Raw genomic sequence first — 6,826 nt, 5'->3', positions numbered from 1 at the left:
GCGTCTCTCGCTCGCGTGGCCATGCGTGAAGTCAGCCCCCAATGGCCAAACGTGAGTTTCACTCCGCTCGTTACGCGTATTTATAACTTCGCCGGTCACACGCGTTTACAAACGACGGAGCCCGCGCGGGCGCGCGCGCGCGATGCTATCGATTTTTCTGGATCTCCGTGGAGCGGCGATTATACGCCGCGATTATGTATATATATATATATGTGTGCATATAAGCAACGCATGTAAGTGCGAGCGCGTGCGTTTGTGTTTGTACGCGCTCGCGCCGGCTCGCGGAATTATGTAACACGTTCGCGTCGCGTTTCTATTAATGTCGCTAATCGGCCGAGTATTAATCACGTCACTCGTATATAGCCGCACGGCCGTTCGTGACGCTGTAGGATGGCTATTATATCCTTTTTGTATAGGACGGCGCACTGGGGTGCCGACGGTATTTTGTCCTTTTTGAATTTTGGGGACACTGCGTGGGATCGGGGTGGGATCCCGAGAGGCCTGACGCGAAGGTCGTGGTTTTTAGCCTTTTAACAAGCACGAACTTGCATCGACATGCACGAACTCGACGCTGTTGTTCTGAAATTCGACACAAAGAGATACGTTTCTCACTGAATATGGAACGTTCTGCTTAAATTATGTCCATTTAATTTATTCTTTACCTTCTTTGTAATGCTGGAAATAGAAAAAAAAGATAAAGATAGAGTGAAAAGTACGAATATTAAAAAGTATCGGTCAAGTGAGGGAAAAAGATGAAAATAGATTGGACCAAGTTAATCTACATTCGTAGAAGAGGATATTAAAGATTGAGACTAAATTGAGATATTAAAACACATTGAAATACAATAACAATGATTCTTCGTTTCTCAAATGTCTTATAAAGCTAAAATCCTGCGTACAATGGAGGAAACGTTAGGAACAAGATAAATATATTAGTAATAAAAAAAAAGGAATAGAGAGATAAAACGTTCAAAATCTTTCATAATTTTATTATTCCTCTAATATTTAATATTTGTTTCTTTTCCTAATATTTCTTCCATTGTCCGCAGGACAATCTAAACTCTCCTCGATAAACATCTCCCTCGCGTTGAATTTCTCGAAGACGTGCGATTTCAACATTTATGAAACACTCTGTTTCTGGTGATAAAAGAATATCAACAGACTCTCCTTATCTCTAGACATAAACGATCGTAAGATGGTTGTATAACGGTATACACGAGGCAAAGATTATATTTCGCTGTTAGATGCTTGCGTCGGCAACGTCCCTTTATTTCCCGTAATTTCTTGGATAATTCAGCGGATTAGTGCGCTCCGTATACGTAGGCGCTCGCTAGTCGTTCGCTAGTCGCCCGAGGCCGCTCCCGTGTAATTGTTATACACCGCGTAATACTGATCGCGCGGACGAAAAAAAAAAAAATGACAAGAAGCTGAAGCTTTACGGTGCATTTTGATGATTATTACCTCTAGTCCCTCGGTTTTGCCGGCCGAACCGGTTTTTAATAAAATTCAGCTCTTCGATTATGTCGTCGGATGTACGATGCAATCGGAGAGCGCATCGCTCGGCAAGGTTTGACAGAGATAGATGAACGAGCAAGACAAAGAGAGAAAAAACAGAGCGAGCGAGAGACAAAGAAAGAAAGATGAGCCAGTGAGTGAGAGATAAAAAGAGAAAGAGGAGTATGGAGAGAGAGAGAGAGAGAGAGAGGGAGACAAAGAAAGAGAGCGAGGGAGAGAGACAAAGAGAGAAAGAACGAGTGAGTGGGAGACAAAGAGAGTTAGAGAGAGAGGGAAGCAGGTAGAAGCGAGGGATAGAGGCACTTAAATAGAGAAAGAGAATTGCAATAGAAAAGAGCGAGACAGCGCGAACGTCATGTTATTCGCGATCACGTACTCGCCTCCACGTAAGCGAAACAAAGAGATCGATCGGCCGAGTTGCGGGCAGCGACGACCATATAGCTATGGTTCCTTTCTCTCTCTCTCTCTCTCTCTCTCTCTCTCTCTCTCTCTCTCTCTCTCTCTCTTTCCCGATTTACGGAAACGTGACTCGCTTCTCTTGCGGTCTCGCGACTCGGTCTCGCGACTGATCGCGAAATCAATGTGTCTTGATTGACGTGTGAATGAATTAATGAGTTAATGCGAAAGTTGAGATCGCGCGCTGCCCATCAAGCCGCGGGAGCCAAGCATTATCGGGAGCTTGTTTGCACGAGGAGCTCCGCGGCCGCGCAGATAAAAACGGCACTTCCGATAGAGATGTTATTTTCCAGAATCTACAGGCGTGTGTTGTTCCAGCAGTCCCGCGTTTCACGAATCGTCTGATTTATATACATATATTCGTTGCTCCTGAACATCCGCGAAGATAGGCAGAGATCCATCAAAGAGTCACTGCAAATCTGTATGGGTCTATTCCAGACAAACTTGCTTAAACGTATGCATATAAAGGAAGTTATCTAATCGAATTTCACGTACGTAGAATAGAAATGCGATTAGATAATTTTCTTTAGGCGTATATTTACGCGGATATATAAGTTTGGCTGGGTAGACCCTAAAGAATCATTTATACTGGCTATTATAACTGTTAGCTTATACTTGCTGTAAGTTATGAGAAATTGACTATTCATCAGTTAAATGTGAGGAGAATAATAGACTTCATTTTCCTCACATTCGATTATGATTTATCTTAATTGATCCTTAATTATTTGATCATACAGCTGCGAGATTCATAGCGTTTTCCATTGGGAAAACTAGTGCAACACTGACGAATTGAATGCAAATTGATATTTTTAATGTTAATAAATAATTTAATCCTTTTAACGTTATCGTGACAACAAAGAATATATAATTAAAAGGTTTAAATTATTTATTAACACTGAAATATATGTGAATTGATTTGTATTAAATTATACTCCTGTCAGTGTGTATCATATTAGTTTTCCTAGTGAAAAATACTATCAGTCTTTAGGAGTTTTAAAACCATGGCACTTAGAATTATTTAAACAGTAAGGAAATCAACATGTTGAATTTGCTACACTGAAAAAAAATTACTAAATTTTAATAAATATATATTTACATAGTACTAACCAAAAGGTTTAAGGATTATTACATCTATTATGTTTCGGGACTCATTAAACGACATCTCACTCCGGATTATTTTATCAGTCTGATACCGTTGAGCTGATGCCGATTAAGCGATTGTATTTATAAACGCGCGATAAGAGAGAGTGTACATACATCGTAGATACGTACGAGATTTATAAACGCGATACGCGAACACGTTTATTGATCCTCAAGAATGATTTGGACCTGCGGATATTTCATTCGACGGATTTTTTGGGTCGCTGGCAGCATAGAACTTTGAATTTATTATAGATCGCCCGGACCTGTCAGACAGGTTTTTAAATCTTCGCATTGTCACAGATTCTTAGGACCGGTGATCCGACCAATATTGTTGGCCCCTGTAGTATTCCATCCATGAAGATCCTTTTGGAGTCACAGGTGTTCGCTACTCCTTCGCGTGTTTAATATATTTCCTAGACGCGTATTGTGGAATTATTCGGAATGAATTCCGATCAAAATTGTTCACATCATTCCCTAGATTTCTATTGTATTTTACGTGTCCCGTGCACTGAGAAACCCATTTAGTTGAATCAACCAAGGATTTGTTTGCTCATATCCAAACAAGAAATTAATCGATGCAATAAAATAATTTAGTTGAAGCAAAGCATTTGGTTATTGTAACATTTCACTTGTTTCTGATAAACATTGACGTCTGATAAAGTTGTTTACAATAATCAAAATGTTTGGCTCTTCGACTAAATTATTTTATTGCATCAACCAAGGATCTGTTTGCCCATATCCAAACAAGAAATTAATTGATTCAACTAAATTTCTCAGTGTGTTCGCTTTCTCGTATTCGTCAGTTTAAAATTCAAGGAGTTTATCCATTATTTCGATATTTTTGTCAATTCATGGAGTTTTGAAAAAAATATCGGATAAACAGGAAGTGTATATTTTCAACACGTTTATTTCGAGCATACTTCTAAGAGAATCGCTTATAATGTGTTTTGAAGTCGAGATGTATGTAAAAAGATAATTCTATTTTCTCGTTCCCTATTTAGCACCCAGTCGCTTTCTCATATTCGTCAATTTAAAATTCACTCCAAGAGTCACGAAGCATATCGAGATAACGGATAAACCGAGGAATAAACAGAAAGATTATTATGTTCCATGCGTTTATCTCGAACGTTTCTAAGAGAATCATTTATAATTTGTTTTACAGTCGAGATGTATAAAAAGATAATTCTATTCCCTGTTTAGCATCCGGCCGCTTTCTCATATTCTCCAATTTAAAATTCACTCCAAGAATCGCGAAATATATCAAAAACGGATAAATCGAGGAGAGAGAGAGAGAGAGAGAGAGAGAGAGAGAGAAACAGGAAGATTATTATCTTCAATGCGTTTATCTCGAGTGCACCCGAGAGAATTACTTATAATTTGTTTTGAAGTCGAGATGTAGAAAAAGATAATTCTTTCCTCTGTCATACACCGTTCTCGACGTTCTCGTTCAGTAATCCATTTATCTATAGCTCTCTCATCCCGCGATTTCCATAATCGCGGTGGTTTCTCGCCCGAGCGCGTAACTCCCGCGAATATGAAGCTTTTATACTCCGAATGCATCTCGGTCAGATCTATTGTCCGAACGTGACCGTCTTTGTATTAAAACTAACGGCATCCGTAAACGGCACGAGCGCGCTAATCTTGTAACTCTCGTTACATAAATCCTCCTCTCGTGTGCGACCCAACGTGTCCTCCGGATTAGAGGCCGATAAAAAAAAAGACACTTATCACGTACGACCTATTTGTCAACGTGCGAAAAATAATTCTCGTCGACGAAAGGAAACAACATTTTCTCCGTTTCGTAACAAACGTGACGGGGCGACTTACGGATGGAAAAATAGAGTGATATCGGAATAAATCGACACGAATGGCGTGTCGAATTGGATATTACCGTATTCCGAGTGACAGTAAAAAAAAGGAACAGTACGATTAAAAAAAGTATGGACTCTTTACGCGCGCCGATAAAATAAATATATCGCGCCGAGTGAATCAACGTTCGAAATGCTTTTCGTGAGACCGGTAGTAGAGCTTGCTTAGATCAAGCATAGCCGTGAGCAAGCGCTTCTTAACACAATTGGAAGTCTTACGCAATACGATTTTTACAATCAGCTTTTATCAGGTTCTACATTTTTTTAATATTTATTATCCTTAAATATAAGTTTTTTGTCGAAATTCTCGTGAAAGTGTTTTTTTTTTAAATCGTGATTCTTAGTACAATTTCCTTATATTTTGAGTATTGTTAAAATATTGTTAACAGTAATTTTAATACTGAAAATAAGCGATTAATTGGCCAGTATTAGTAATAAATTTCTGTAATGGTTGGAAATATTAAATATAATTAGAAATCTTATGCAATGCGTACGGTTTTCATTTTTACAATGTCTTTATATCGAGTTCTACATTTTCTTTTTTATGTATCATTCGTTTATATCTTTACATACAAGTTTCTTATCGAAATTCTCGTAAAAAAAAAACTATTTTAAATCGTGATTCTTAACATAAATTGAAATCTTACGCAACGCATACGATTTTTACAATCAGCCTTTACGAGTTTTACATTTTCTTTTCGATGTGTCATTCGTCTATATCTTTAAATACAAGTTTCTTATTGAAATTCTTGTAAAAAAAAGAACCTATTTTAAATCCTGATTCTTAATATGATCAGAAATCTTACGCAATGTGTACGATTTTCAAAATCAGCTTTTATAAGTTTTATATTTCCATTTTGATTTGTTATTCATTTACGTCATTAAATACTTCTTATAAAAATTCTTATCAAAAGAAGATTCCTAAATCATGATTCCTAACACAATTTGGAAATCTTACGTAATGTGTGATTTTTACAATCAGCTTTAGCGAGTTCTGTATTTTCTTTTTGATTCATCGTTTTACGTCTTTAAGATATGAGTATACGAGCTTCTTATCGAAATTCTCGTCGCAAAAAGACTTTAAAACTGTGATTCTTAACAATTTGGAAATCCTACGCAATGCGCAATTGTCACAATTAGCTGTTGCGTGTTCTATATTTTCGCTATGATTTGTCATTTGTCTACGTCCTTAAATAAGCTTTTTTTTTATCGAAAATTCTTGCGAAAAGAAGACTTTTTTTTAAAATCGTGATTCTGTCGTGACGACTTTTTACCATAACCTTCGCTACAGCCAGGGTCAGCTGATCCCGCGCCCTACAGCAAAACACAACACCTCATTCTGAATTTCTAAAACAGGTTTTTCTCCCCTCCGGGGACGCAGCCAGAAAGGAGGTGTGTACGCTCTCCGTCTTTTTACATCGGGAGCGCGGATCTCTCGATTTTTACCCAAATCGCCTACACTTAAAAAACCCGCTACCGGGCGAAGGGCAGTAATTTCACCTGCGGTTTAATACGCGCGTCTCGTCGCGGCGTTAAAAGCCGCGATAAAAGGTTGCGCGACGTAATGCACGTCGACGAGAGATGAGAGTAAGCAAGGGAGAGATGAGAGAGAGAGAAAGAGAGAGAGAGAAGGGGAGGGAGAAAGAGAAGAAAAACAAAACGAGCATCGTGGGTGAAAAAAAACTCGATGTACCGTCGTCACCGGCGGCAACAGTGAACAGCGGATAGATCCCCTCCGAGGGGTCCTAGCTCCGAGGAGGATCGCACTCGCACGTTCTCGCACGTTTTCGCACGCTCTCGCACGCTCTCGCTCGCTCTCGCTCGGTCGGTCGGGGGGGGGGGGG

This window comes from Trachymyrmex cornetzi, unplaced genomic scaffold (assembly GCF_001594075.2).
Source record: "Trachymyrmex cornetzi isolate Tcor2-1 unplaced genomic scaffold, Tcor1.1 scaffold57, whole genome shotgun sequence".
Taxonomy (NCBI): domain Eukaryota; kingdom Metazoa; phylum Arthropoda; class Insecta; order Hymenoptera; family Formicidae; genus Trachymyrmex; species Trachymyrmex cornetzi.
The sequence above is the reverse complement of the archived record's forward strand: the minus strand, read 5'-3'. Positions refer to the sequence as shown.